The sequence below is a fragment of the Bos grunniens genome, chromosome 21 (genome assembly GCF_055505025.1).
Source record: "Bos grunniens cultivar Pamir isolate PY7600 chromosome 21, Bosgru_T2T1.0, whole genome shotgun sequence".
NCBI lineage: Eukaryota > Metazoa > Chordata > Mammalia > Artiodactyla > Bovidae > Bos > Bos grunniens.
Genome location: NC_141185.1, coordinates 2,611,882 through 2,626,738, shown reverse-complemented (window position 1 = coordinate 2,626,738; position 14,857 = coordinate 2,611,882). Strand labels below are relative to the sequence as shown.

The window sequence follows — 14,857 nt, the reverse complement described above, 5'->3', positions numbered from 1 at the left end:
ATGGATAGAACAAGCAGAAGATTGAACACAACCCAAGTCGATGCGATGAATATATGCATGACGCCATGCCCAGCAGCAGCATACACGTTTTTCTCAAGTGCACGTGGAGTATTCTCAGGATAAACCACATGTTAGGACACTGTCTTGCATATGTGCTGAGTTGCTTCAGTCACGTCTGACTCTCAAATTTATGGACTGTAGCCCACCTGGCTTCTGTTCATAGGATTAAGTCTATCAACAAAGCATCTTTTCTGACCATAATGAAGTTAGAGACCAACAACAGAAGTAAAACTAGGAGGAAAAAAGCTGTAAAAATCAAAATGTTCTTACACAATTGATGGATCAAAGAAGAAACCCAGGGAAATTACGAAATGCCTAGAGACAAATAATTTTAAAAACAGAGGGGTTCCCTGGTGGTCCAGTGGTGAGAGCTCCGTGCTTCCACTGTAATGGGCAGGGGTTCGATGCCTGGTCAGGGGACTAAGATCCTGCATCCCGTGCAATGTGGCCTAAATAAACCCCACACAGAATACCGAAACTTAAGAGACAGCAAAGTGGTGCTAAGAAGGAGATTTACAGCTATATGTGCTTACATTAAAAACGATCTCAAATCAACAACCTAACTTTAGAATTTAAGGAACTGGAAAAAGTACAAACTAAATATAAAGTTAACGGAAGGGAGGAAGTAATAAAAACCAGAGCAGAGATAAAATAGAGAATAGGAAGATAATAGAAAATAAATGAAGCCCAAAGTTGCCTGTTTTTCTGGGTTTTTTTTTTAATTTTTATTTTTAACACCAAAAACATTTTGTTTTGGGGTATATAGTCAATTAACAATGTTGTGGTAGTTTTAAGTGAACAGTGAAGGGACTCGAGCATACATATACATGTATCCATTCTCCCAAAAACCACGTCCCATCCAGGCTGGCTCGTTGAGCAGAGTTCCAAGCGTTATCCTATAGGTCTTTGTTAGTTATCCATTTTAAATATAGCAGACTATACATGACCTTCCCAAATTCCCTAACTATCCCTTCCCCCCGGCACCAAAGTTGTCTATTTTTAAAAGATCAACAAAACTGATAGAATTTTAGCTGGAAAGAATAAGAAAAAAATAGAGAATTTTCAAATTACTAAAATCAGAAATGGAAATGGTGATACTACTATCATCTATAGAAATAAAAAGGTTCATAACAGCAGTATGCATAACTGTACAAACAAACCAGATAACCTAGATGAAATGTACGTTCCTAGAAACAGTCCTGTGGAAAATTAAAGAGATGGGAACATCAGACCACCTTACTTGCCTCCTGAGAAATCTGTAAGCAGGTGAAGAAGCAACAGTTAGAACCAGACATGGAACAATGGACTAGTTCCAAATTGGGAAAGGAGTCTGTCAAGGCTGTATATTGTCACCCTGCTTATTTAACGTATATGCAGAATACATCATGCAAAATGCCAGGCTGGATGAAGCACAAGCTGGAAGCAAGATTCCTGGGAGAAATATCAACAACTTCAGATATGCAGATGATACTACTCTAATGGTAGAAATTGAAGAGGAACTAAAGAGCCTCTTGATGAAGGTGAAAGAAGAGAGTGAAAAAGTTGGCTTAAAACTCAGCTTTCAAAAACCAAAGATCATGGCATCCAGTCCCATCATTTTCATGGCAAATGGGGAAAGATGGAAATGGGCAGATTTTATTTTCTTGGGCTCCAAAATCACTTCAGACAGTGACTGCAGCCATGAAGTTAGAAGATGCTTGCTCCTTGGAAGAAAAGCTATGACAAACCTAGACAGCATACTAAAAAGCAGAGACATAATTTTGCCAACAAAGGTTTGTCTAGTCAAAGCTATGGTTTTTCCAATAGTCATGTATGGATGTGAGAGTTGAACCATAAGGAAGGCAGAGCACCAAAGAATTGATGTTTTTGAACTGTGGCGTTGGAGAAGACTCTTGAGAGTCTCTTGGACTGCAAGGAGATCACACCGGTCAATCTTAAAGAAAATTAACCCTCAGTATTCACTGGAAGGATTGATACTGGAGCTAAAGATGGATACTGAAGCTAAAGCTACAAAACTTTGGCCACCTGAGCAAAGAGCTGACTCATTGGAAAAGGCCCTGATGGAGGAGAAGAGGGCAACAAAGAGTGAGATGGCTGGAGGGCATCACTGACTCATTGGACATGCTTGCTGTGCTAAGTTACTTCAGTCGTGTCCAACTCTGTGCAATGCTATGGGCTGAAGCCCGCCAGGCTTCTCTGTCCATGGGATTCTCCAGGCAAGAATACTGGAGTGGGTTGACTCGCTTTCCTCCAGAGGATCTTCCCGACCTAGGAGTCAAACCTGTCTCTTACATCTCCTGCATTGGCAGGTGGGTTCTTTACCACTAGCGCCACCTGGGAAGCCCCAGTACATGAGTTTGAACAAACTCTGGGAGATAGTGAAGGACAGAGAAGCCTGGCGTGCTGGAGTCCACGGGGTCACAAGGAGTCAGACATGACTTAGCAACTGAACAGCAACAAAAGAAACACAAAGCCTGCCAAGACTAAATCGCCAAGAAATAAAAAATCTGCATTGACCTGTAACTAATAAGGAGATTGAATCAGAAATACAAAATTTCCAAGTAGTAAAAGCTCCAGACCTGATGGCTTTACTGGTTAACACAACCAAACATTTAAGTAAGAACTAATGTAATTCTTCTCAAAATCATCCTATGAACATTGAAGCTAAAGTCCTCAATAAAATACTAACATACTAATTCAGAAACATATTAAAATGACTATGTGCTTAGTCACTCAGTCATGTCTGACTCTTTGTAACCACATGGACTGTATCCCACAAGGCTCTGTCCATGGGATTCTCCAGGCAAAAATACTGGAGTGGGTTGCTATGCTCTCCTCCAGGGGATCTTCCCAACCCAGGGATCAAACACAGGCCTCCCGCACTGAGGGCAGATTCTTTACCAGCTGAGCCACCAGGGAAGCCCAAGAATATTGGAGTAGGTAGCCTGTTCTTTCTCCAGGGAAACTTCCTGACCCAGGAATTGAACTGGGGTCTCCTGCTTTGCAGAAACTTCCTGACCCAAGAATCGAACTGGGGTCTCCTGCTTTGCAGGCAGATTCTCTACCAGCTGAGCTACCCAGGAAGCCCCTAAAAGGATTATACATCAGGCCTAAGTGAGATTTCTTCCTGGAATGAAATGATGTTTCAACACAAAAATTGGTGAGTGTATACCATATTAACAGGATGAAGGAAAACATCTACACAATACATAATGCATAAATATAACGCATAAGCATAATGCATAGAAAGCATTTGGCAAAAGTCAACACTTCTTGATAAAAACAAGCGACGATGTAGGAATAGAAGTCAACTACCTTGGGGGCTTTCCTGGTGGCTCAGTGGTAAAGAATCCACTTGACAATGCAAGAACAGGTTCAGTCCCTGGTCTGGGACGATCACACAGGCCTTAGGACAGCTAAGCCTATGAGTCGCAACTACTGAAGCCCAAGTACCTAGAGCCCATGTTCCACAACAGGAGAAACTTGACATCGCAGTGGAGAGTAGCCCCTGTTCACCACAACTGCAGAAAGCCCTGGTGCAGCAACAAAGACCCAGCACAGCCTTAAATAAGTAAGCCTTCTTTTTTTAAAAAGAAGGAAGCTACCTTAACATAATAAAATAAATAAATGAAAAGCCCACAGGGAAGGTTGATGGGAATGAATGAAAACTTTTCCTCTAAGATCGTAAACCAGGCAAGCATACCTGCTCTGCTTTCAACACCTCTATTCATCATAGTATTGGAAGTTCTCGCCAGAGCAATTAAGCAAGTAAAAATGCTAAGAATTCCAGCAAAACAAACAATAGTTAGACAAACTATTAGAACTAATTAATTCGGCAAAGTAGCAGAATACAAAGTCAACACACTAAAATCTGTTTCGTTTCTATATACTAACAATGAACAATCTGAAAAGGAAATAAAGCACAATTCCAGTTACAATATTATCAAAAAGAATAAAATACTTAGGAATTAACCAAGGAGATGAGAAAGACTTGTACAGTAAAAACTACAAAACACTGCTGAAAGTGATTAAAGAAGACATAAATGAGAACCTATCCAATGTTCATGGATTGGAAGACTTAATATTGTTAAGATGTCAATAATACCCAAAATAATCAGGGATATTTAGGATTGCATCCCAAAGTTTGAAAACACTGATTCAAATGTATATCTTTTTAAATTCAATAGCATCCTATCAAATTTTTTACCACACCTTTCATAATTGCTGCTAGAAATTACATCTTTATGGATTGTGTGTCCAAGAACAGGCTAATAATTTTCTTATTCATTAGCTTTTTAAATCATATAAAGATAAAAAGTGGAATTACAAACCAAAATTCCAGCAATGCTAAGTGTTTTTATAATTGCCTATGTGTTTACCTTTGCTGGAGATCTTTACTTCTTCATATGACTTTGAGATACTATCTTATGTCCTTTATTTCAGCCTGAAGGACTTGGAGGACTGATCTAGTGGTGATGAACACTCTCAGCTTTTATCTGCTGCTGCTGCTAAGTCGCTTCAGTCATGTCCGACTCTGTGTGACCCCATAGACAGCAGCCCATCAGGCTCCCTGTCCCTGGGATTCTCCAGGGAAGAACACAGGAGTGGGTTGCCATTTCCTTCTCCAATGCATGAAAGTGAAAAGTAAAAGTGAAGTCGCTCGGTCGTGTCCGACTCTTTGCGACCCCATGGACTGCAGCCTACTGGGTCCTCCATCCATGGGATTTTCCAGGCAAGAGTACCAGAGTGGGTTGCCATTGCTTCTATCTAGGAATATCTTAATTTGCTCTCATTTTTTTGGCCCCAAAGCTTGTGGGATTTAATTCCCCAAGCAAGGAGTGGCCCTGCACCCGCTGCACTGGAAGTGTGGAAGTGTGGGTTGTTTCCCTCCCCCGCCCAACACTTGGGGTATATCAACCAGCTGCCTTCAGGCCTCTGAAGTTTTTAATGAGAAATCTTAGTGGGCATTCCTGTATGCTATGACTTGCTTCTCTTGCTGCTTTCAAGATTCTCTCTGTGTTTTGAAATTTTGAATGTAATGCCTTGGTGAGCGTCTTCTTGAGTGTTTCCAATCATGTCTGTCATCAAAGTCAAGAAGTTTGCAGCCATTTTTCAGTAACCTCTCTGCCCATTTCTCTCCCTCTCCTTCTGAGGCTCCCACGGTGCGCATTTTGCTCCCTTAGGTTCTGTTTATTTTCCTCAGTCTTTTTCTTTTCGTTCCTCAGACTCAATATTATTTTCATTTTTCTATCTTCAAATATGCTGATTCTTTGTTCTCCCTGCTCAAGTTCACTTTTGAAATCCTCTAGTGTATTCTTCATTTCAGCTATTGCACTTCTCAGATACAGAATTTCCTTTCGGTTCCTTTTTATGCTTTCTATCTACCGAAATTTTCATTTTGTTCGATTATTATTTTCTTGTTTCTGTCCTTATATTCCTTCAGTTCTTTCTTGAAGACAGTTGTTTTAAAGTCTTTTCTAGCAAGTCCACCACGTGCTGCTTCTTAGACAAAGTTTCTATCAATTTATATTTTCCTTTGAATGGGCCAGACTTTCCTGTATCTTTATACGTCTTATGATTTGTTGTTGTTGAAAACTAGATGTTTGAATTTTGTAATGTAGCTCTTGAAGTCAGACTGTCTTCTCCAGTGTTTCCTTCCTTCTTTCCTTCCTTTCTTTTTTAAAAATAATTGTTGGGACTTCCCTGATGGTCCAGTGGTTAAGACTCTGGGCTCCCAATGCAGGGGGCCTGGGTTTGGTCCCTGGTCAGGGAACTAGATCCCATATGCTACAACTAAGACCCAGCACAGCCAAATAATAAATAAATATAAAAAATAAAAATAAAATAATTGTTGCAGGGTATCTCTGTGCTGGGTATCAGCCTGAGATACAAATTTAAGGTCTTCTCAGGTCCTCTCTGAGACTCTATGTCTTTTCTTGGGCATGTGCAGTGACTTTCTAAATTCCCCTGTATATGTGGTTACTTTCAAATGTCCCCATCCTTAGGAATTTCCTGGCAGTTCAGTGGTAAGGACTCTGCTTTCCCTGCTGAGGGCCCAGGTTTAATCCCTGGTCAGGAAATGAGGATTTCACACGCCACGGGGCATGGACAAAAAACAAAACAAAAACAAAACTCCAAAGTAAAATGTCCCGTCCTTACTCATCCAAAAAGAGAAAAGGGAACAATAAAAGGAGACTGGGGACAGCAGATTGTCTCTTTAGAGTCTCTGGAGGCCACCTCGACCAGTGGCTGTGTGCTGCAGTGACGACCGCCCACCTCTCTATCCGCACATTTGTGGTCAGAAGAAGCAACCAATCAGTGCACAGATCCCTGGCATTCAGAGAACACGGTCCTTGTCCCTTCCCTACCTTGGCTCCCAGAAACCACTCCAGCATTACACGGGCCGAGGGGATTGGGGAATGGGTACCGGCTACTGCTCATGCTAAGAGATAAATTGCCTGGAATTAGCCAGAGTTTATCATCTAAGCCTTCCCTGGAAACTAAAAGCCTTCCAGCCGACTCCAGAGTTCCAAAATAGTTACATCAGTCAGATTCTGCCAGTGCAATTGTTGTCTGATGGGGAGACAGAGCCCTGGCACTTCCTGCTCCATCATCTTCCCTGATGTCACTGCTATATAAAGAAATCAACTTCAATAACCCAGTTTATAAATTATAAAGACAAATACACCAGTTAAAAATTGGGCAAAGGATCTGTATAGACATTTCTCCAAAGAAAATGTACAGGTGGCTAATAAACCCATGAAAAGATGCTCAACACCATTAGCCATCATGAAAATTCAAATCAAAACCACAATAAGATACAATTTCACTCCCACTAGGATGGTGTGCTAGGTTGGAAAATGGTATCTCAAAAGAAAGGCATGTCAAACCCCTGGAGCCTGGAAATGCCACTTTATGTGGCAAAAGATGTGATTAACTTAAGGACCTTGAGAGGGAAAGTGTATCCTGCATTATTTGAGTGGACAGTAAAATGCAATCGCGTGTATTCTTATAAGAAAGAGGCAGTTTTTATTGTTGCTGCTGTTGTCTGTTTGCTTGTTTGTTTTGGCCATGCCCCGTGGCATGTGGGATCTTAGTTCCCCAACCATGGATCAAGTTTGCACCCCCTGAAATGGAAGTGCAGAGTCTTAACTACTGGACTGCCAGGGAAGTCCTGAGACGGAGTTTTGAGAGAGAGACACACACAGAGAAGGATGCATAAGGACAGAAACAAAGATTGGATGTCTCCTCTTTTTTTAAAATAAAATTCATTTTATTTAAGTACAGTTGACTTACAATGTTGCATTAATTTCTGCTGTGTCATATCCTCTCTTTTCTCCGGAAGAGTTTGTGTGAGATTCGTGTTACTCCTTTTCAAAAGGTAGGAGAGGGGTTCCTGGCAGTCCAGTGGTTAGGACTCTGCTCTCTTACTGCCAAGGGCCCACGTTCAATCCCTGGTTGGGGAACTAAGACCCCACAAGCAGCACAGTGCGGCCAAAAAGAAGTTTGGTAGGACCAGCTAGTTAAGTCATCTGAGCCTAAAATTTTCCTTGTGGGAAGGAAGGTTTTGACTTGCAAGCATAACTTCTTTGCTGGCTATTTAGATTTTCTACTTATTCTCATGCCAATTTGGTAAGGTGTATTTTTCTAGAAATTTGTCCATAGTGGCTACATTTGTAAATGTATTGCTATAAAATTGTTCATAATACCATCTTATTGGCATTTTAATGTTTGAAGGAGCTCTAGTAACGCCTTTTTTTCACTCTTGACGTTATCTGTGCTACCCTCTTTAACCGTGATCAGTCTCACCAGAGCTGACGCTTGCAGCTTTGTTCATTCTTTCTTTTGTTTGTTTTCTCCTCTGTTATTTCCTTTCCTCTACTTTCCTTGGGTTTAGTTCACCGTTCCTTTTAAAGCTTCTTGAGATTCTTGCTTCGATCTTGGATTTTTACTCTTTCTTCTTCTTGTCTGAAAGACTTTGTATAAAACTGAAATTATGTGTTCTTTTGATCATTTGGTACAATTTGCCTGTAAAACATTTTGGGTTTGCTTTGATTTCTTTAATAGTTATAGAGCTATTCATTTTCTATTTTTTCTTCAGTAGTTATTATGTATCAGTTTTCTAACAATTGCTTCCGTATGAGCTTTAAAATGAACTCCTTATTGCCAAATTCAGATTTAAATTGAAGAAAGTAGGGAAAACCACTAGATCATTCAGGTATGACCTAAATCAAATCCCTTATGATTATACAGTGGAAGTGAGAAATAGATTTAAGGGCCTAGATCTGATAGAGTGCCTGATGAACTATGGAATGAGGTTTGTGACACTGTACAGGAGACAGGGATCAACCCCATGGAACAGAAATGCAAAAAAGCAAAATGGCTGTTTGGGGAGGTCTTACAAATAGCTGTGAAAAGAAGAGAAGCGAAAAGCAAAGGAGAAAAGGAAAGATATAAGCATCTGAATGCAGAGTTCCAAAGAATAGCAAGAAGAGATAAGAAAGCCTTCCTCAGCGATCAATGCAAAGAAATAGAGGAAAACAACAGAATGGGAAAGACTAGAGATCTCTTCAAGAAAATTAGAGATACCAAGGGAACATTTCATGCAAAGATGGGCTCGATAAAGGACAGAAATGGTATGGACCTAACAGAAGCAGAAGATATTAAGAAGAGGTGGCAAGAATACACAGAAGAACTGAACAAAAAAGATCTTCATGACCCAGATAATCATGATGGTGTGATCACTCACCTAGAGCCAGACATCCTGGAATGTGAAGTCAAATGGGTGTTAGAAAGCATCACTATGGACAAAGCTAATGGAGGTGATGGAATTCCAGTTGAGCTATTTCAAATCCTGAAAGATGATGCTGTGAAAGTGCTGCACTCAATATGCCAGCAAATTTGGAAAACTCAGCAGTGGCCACAGGACTGGAAAAGGTCGGTTTTCATTCCAATCCCAAAGAAAGGCAGTGCCAAAGAATGCTCAAACTACCCACAATTGCACTCATCTCACATGCTAGTAAAGTAATGCTCAAAATTCTCCAAGCCAGGCTTCAGCAATACATGAACCATGAACTTCCAGATGTTCAAGCTGGTTTTAGAAAAGGCAGAGGAACCAGAGATCAAATTGCCAACATCCGCTAGATCATGGAAAAAGCAAGAGAGTTCTAGAAAAACATCTATTTCTGCTTTATTGACTATGCCAAAGCCTTTGACTGTGTGGATCACAATAAACTATGGAAAATTCTGAAAGAGATGGGAATACCAGACCACCTGACCTGCCTCTTGAGAAACCTATATGCAGGTCAGGAAGCAACAGTTAGAACTGGACATGGAACAACAGACTGGTTCCAAATAGGAAAAGGAGTATGTCAAGGCTGTATATTGTCACCCTGCTTATTTAACTTATATGCAGAGTACATCATGAGAAACGCTGGGCTGGAAGACGCACAAGCTGGAATCAAGATTGCTGGGAGAAATATCAATAACCTCAGATATACAGATGACACCACCATTATGGCAGAAAGTGAAGAGGAACTCAAAAGCCTCTTGATGAAAGTGAAAGTGGAGAGTGAAAAAGTTGGCTTAAAGCTCAACATTCAGAAAACGAAGATCATGGCATCTGATACCATCACTTCATGGCAAATAGATGGGGAAACAGTGGAAACAGTGTCAGACTTTATTTTTGGGGGCTCCAAAATCACTGCAGATGGTGACTGTAGCCATGAAATTAAAAGACGCTTACTCCTTGGAAGGAAGGTTATGACCAACCTAGATAGCATATTAAAAAGCAGAGACATTACTTTGCCAACAAAGGTCCATCTAGTAAGGCTATGGTTTTTCCAGTAGTCATGTATGGATGTGACAGTTGGACTGTGAAGAAGGCTGAGCGCCGAAGAATTGATGCTTTTGAACTGTGGTGTTGGAGAAGACTCTTGAGAGTCCCTTGGACTGCAAGGAGATCCAACCAGTCCATCCTAAAGGAGATCAGTCCTGGGTGTTCTTTGGAAGGAATGATGGTAAAGCTGAAACTCCAGTACTTTGGCCACCTCATGTGAAGAGTTGACTCATTGGAAAAGACTCTGATGCTGGGAGGGATTGGGGACAGGAGGAGAAGGGGATGACAGAGGATGAGATGGCTGGATGGCATCACCGAATCCATGGGCGTGAGTCTGGGTGAACTCTGGGAGCTGGTGATGGACAGGGAGGCCTGGCGTGCTGCAATTCACGGGGTCGCAAAGAGTCAGACACGACTGAGCGACTGACCTGACCTGACCTGAAGCTTTAAAATCACTGATACAAGGACTTCCCTAGTGGTCCAGTGGTTAAGAGTCCACCTGCAATACAGGGGCCACGGGTTCAATCCCTGGTCTGAGAACTAAGATCCCACATGCCCTGGTGCAACTAAGCCTGTGCACCACAACTCCAGAGCCCGAAGCCTGGAGCGCGTGCTCCACTACAGGAGAAGCCACCGCAGTGGGAAGCCAGCACAACCGGAGAGAAGCCCCCGCTCCCCTACAGCTACAGCAAGCCCGTACGAGGCTTTCTACAAGCAGCAAGCAGTGAGACTCAGTGCAGCCAAAACTCTTTTAAAATAAATTTTTAAAATTATTGACACAATTTGTTGATACTAGTCCCTTAATTTTTTAATCTATGCAACACCTGTGGCCCATCCTCATTTATATTTTCATATGCGCTGTTTATGCTTTCTCTCCTTTATTCTTGGCTAACCAGGGTAGCAGAGAAGGTGATGGCACCCCACTCCAGTGTTCTTGCCTGGAGAATCCCAGGGATGGGGGAGCCTGATGGGCTGCCGTCTATGGGGTCGTACAGAGTCGGAAACGACTGAAGCGACTTAGCAGCAGCAGCAGCAGCAACCAGGGTGGAGTTTTGCCTTTTTTCCTAATTTTTTTCCAAAGAACTATTTCTTAGTTTTGTTGATCTCATTTTATCTTTGTTCTCTATTTTAGTAATTGCTGCTTTTCATCATCTTTTTACTTCCTTTGGGTATACTGGGTTCTTTTTCTAACTACATAGTATCAGCACATAGCTCATTAATTTTTAGCTCTGATTTTCTTACTGAACCATATAAGCCTATAATTTTCTCTCTAAATGCCTCTTGCGTTGTATCCCACAGGTTTTGATGTGTAAACTTTTCATCATCATTCAGTTCTACTGCTTTCTCTTGATTTCTCTGACCTGTGCACTTTCCCTGTGTATGTGAGTCTGTGTCGGTTTCTGGTTTTAGGGGCGTTTTTGGAAGTTTGGTGTTTGGTTGCCGTCCCCATGTTTGTTGCCTGCCATAGGTCTAGATTCAAGAGTTTAACAGAATCTCTTTGGGGTTTCCCTGGCTACAGAAACCAGTTCCTACTTATTAATATTCAAGCACATCTATTATTCATCTGAGCTTGGACACATTACACACTCCGAGTCATCCAAGTTCCTGCCCTCCTTGTGAAAGGAGGCTTTGAGTCTGAAGGCCCCACAGAGAGGGTGTGTAGGTAGGACTCAGGGCTGACTCAGAAGGCCAACCCTGGACAACTCATGTCTGAGGTCACACCCGCTGGAAGAGAATTTTGTTCTAACAATTTGACAGGCTCCAAGCTGCCTCACCATGCCCAGCTCCTGCGCTGTCCATGTGAAGTCAGGGATTTATCAAGATAAAATGCTAGACTTCTGAAGGTTTCATTCCTCAAGTCCTGCCCTTGTCGTTGACCTGGAAATCGTACTGGCAGCAAACATTTTCCACATGCAGTCGTGACAACTGCTTTCCCAGCTGACATTTGCTGGGGAATATGATGAACCATCCGGAGAAGGCAGTGGCACCTCACTTTAGTACTCTTTCCTGGAAAATCCCATGGACGGAGGAGCCTGGTGGGCTGCAGTCCATTGGGTCACTGAGAGTCGGGCACGACTGAGTGACTTCACTTTCACTTTTCACTTTCATGCATTGGAGAAGGAAATGGCAACCCACTCCAGTGTTCTTGCCTGGAGAATCCCAGGGACGGGGGAGCCTGGTGGGCTGCCGTCTATGTGGTCGAACAGAGTCAGACACGACTGAAGCGATTTAGCAGCAGCAGCAGCAGCAGCATGATGAACCATCAGAATCATGGAGACCAGCAGATTAGGGAAACAGAAGTGAGGGATGGAGAAAGGGTCTTCGGCAGGGCTACTCAGCCAACCAGGTGCAAGGTGGGCAGAGCTCTGTCTGCTCCCCACACTGAATCCACAGTGAGGGACAGAGAGGAGGTCAGTCGACCGTTTATGACACCCTCGTGCACTGACTTCAAGACAAAGTTAAATCCTTTAGCAGCAAGTAAAGAATTGCTTTCCTTACTTTCAAAACCAAAAAATAGTCCACATAAACTGTCTGCATATTTTAACACTCTCTTGGTCATTTTGTCACTTCAGGTTGGTGACCTTGAGCAAGTTAGTTAGTTCCACAAAACCCAAGTATTGTACACTGAATCATGACCCTCAAAATGCCAGGTCTGATATCTGGAGCCTACGAGTGTTACCGTGTGTGCCAAAGGTCTTGCAGATGGGATTCTGTTAAGGAGTTTGAGATGGGGAGGTTGGGGAAATTGATTATCCTGGCTTATTCAAGTGGATCCTAAATGCCATCACAGTATCCTTTTTTTTTTTTTTTTTAATAGTAAGTATTAATTTAGCTCAAGAGTATTCAGGTAAGCTGAGTGGCTCTGCTGATCTGGGTGAGTCTGGTCGATCTCAGCCAGGTCCATCCGCACAGGTACCTGCAGTCAGCGGTGGACAGACTGGGAGCTGCCCTGTTCAGCACGGCCTCAGCTGGGACAAGGCCGTGGGACATTAGATGCACAGAGGAGATGGCAGTGTTACTAGAGACTGAAGTGATGCAGCCACAGGGCAAGTCACACCAGCAGCCACCAGAAGCCGGGAGAGGCCAGGAACAGATGCTCCGAGAGCCCCCAAAGGAGGCAGCCTGCCAACACCTCGATTTGGGTCTTCTGGCCTCCAAAACTGTGAGAGAATAAACGTACGTCATTTTAATCCACTATCTGTGGTCAGCTGTTACAGTGCCCGCAGGAAACTGACATGTGGAGCCCCGGGGGCAGCGCGGAGACGATGTGGGTGCGCCATGCTGGTCCCCAGGGAGCCTACTGCTCTGCTTGGTGGGCGTGGCCTGCTGGGGCTTGTCCAGACCCAGCTGATGCCCCTTTCTGCACCAGAGGGAGCCCAGGCCTGGCAGGCCCCAAGCATCCCCTGGGAGGTCAGAGGTAGAAGAGCTGCCACCTCTCCAGCACCTCTGACCCTGGTGGGTCCCTGGCTTCTGCTTCCTCCTGGTCTGCTAAGGGATTAACCACACGAGCAAACTCAGGCTCCTTCCTCTGAGTGGAGGGACAAGTCAGCCATTCATTTCATTTTCCCACTGCCCAAATTCAGGGGCCCCAGGGACTTCCCCGGTAGTCCAGTAGCTAAGACTGCACTCCCAATGTAGGGAGCCTGGTCAGGGAGCTAGATTCCCCCATATCCCAATAAAGATCCTGCATGTTACAAAAGTGGGACCTGGTGCAGCCAAAACAAAAAACAGCTAGGGACTTCCCAGATGTCCAGTGGTTGCGACTCTACGCTTCCACTGCAGAGGGCACAGGTTCAATACCGCATGCTGCTTGATAGGCATGGCCAAAAACGAAACAAACAAAAACCCCAAAGAGCTAGTTTCTATCACTTTATCCCAATTCAGTTTTTTAGTTTTTATATGTCCTGAAATTATATTATTCATGAGTTCTTTTACACATCTTGTAAGTGACACTGAGGACTTTAAATTTTTCTGTTCAAGGTCATTGCTTACACCACTGCTTCGTACAAAACAGGTGCTCAACTAACATTGTGGAAGAAAGGAAGAGAGGAAAGAGTGGAGGGAAGGATAGAGGGCCCCCGTGAAGGGCTAACACGGCGTTTGTGGGGGTTCAGGGGCTCCAAGGGTTAGGTGGGAAACTTAGTAGAAGAAGTCTTTGCTCAGACACAGCTTACACTTAAAAGTCATGATTTGTATTGGGGAGATCTGTATTACTTGGGGGGTGCTTACTTTTTAAATATTATTTATTCATGTGTTTATTTATTTGGCTGCATCGAGTCCCAGTTGAGGCATGCAGGACCCTTCATTCGGCCCACGGTGGCGTGGGCTCCCCAGTTACGACGCACAGGCTTAGCTGCCCCGGCACATGGGACCTTCATTTCCCGATCAGGGATCAGATCTGCATCCCCTGCATCGGAAGGTGGATTCCTACCCACTGGACCACTAGGGAAGCCCTGGGGTTGCTTGCTTTAATAGGGCAACCCCAAAGGGATGGGCAGACGGGAGGCTCCAGGAGACAGTGGGTTTTATTTACCTGCTCATCCTTTATCTCCCTCTTCCTTTTGTTGTCTGTCTTTGCAGGCAGCAGGGTGTCAGGGCCACCGAAGTGGAATATGATGGCATTACTTTCTGCCTAGAGCAGCTTGAGTGAGCCTCCTGCCCTTCCTGAGTTTCCATGTACCTGTCTGCAAAATAGAGACAATAAATGTGAGTACCAAGAATTTTTGTATCGCAAGGCCCCTTGCCAAGCACATTTGCACCCATTGCCTCCTATAATGAGCTCAACATGTGAGCTGGGTGAAATTGGATGGGAGGAGGAGTGACCCCCGAGCCCCAGCCACCTGTGGCCTGGTAAGCCTTGACCTAAGTCTCCAGCCTCCAAGTCCAGTGCTCATCCAGGGGAGAACAGAGAAATGCAGCTGCCCGGGAAGGTGGGTCCCCTCTGTGGTGGGAGGTGAA

General features: G+C 43.6%; 1 long non-coding RNA gene across 1 annotated transcript; it reads left to right on the top strand.

The window, feature by feature from the left end:
- The first annotated feature begins 12,689 nt into the window (after positions 1–12,689).
- Positions 12,690–14,619, top strand: LOC147348892 (uncharacterized). The gene is made up of 2 exons (XR_015149378.1): positions 12,690–13,075; positions 14,480–14,619. It is a non-coding gene; the product is annotated as an uncharacterized LOC147348892 (long non-coding RNA).
- The last annotated feature ends 238 nt before the right edge of the window (positions 14,620–14,857 follow it).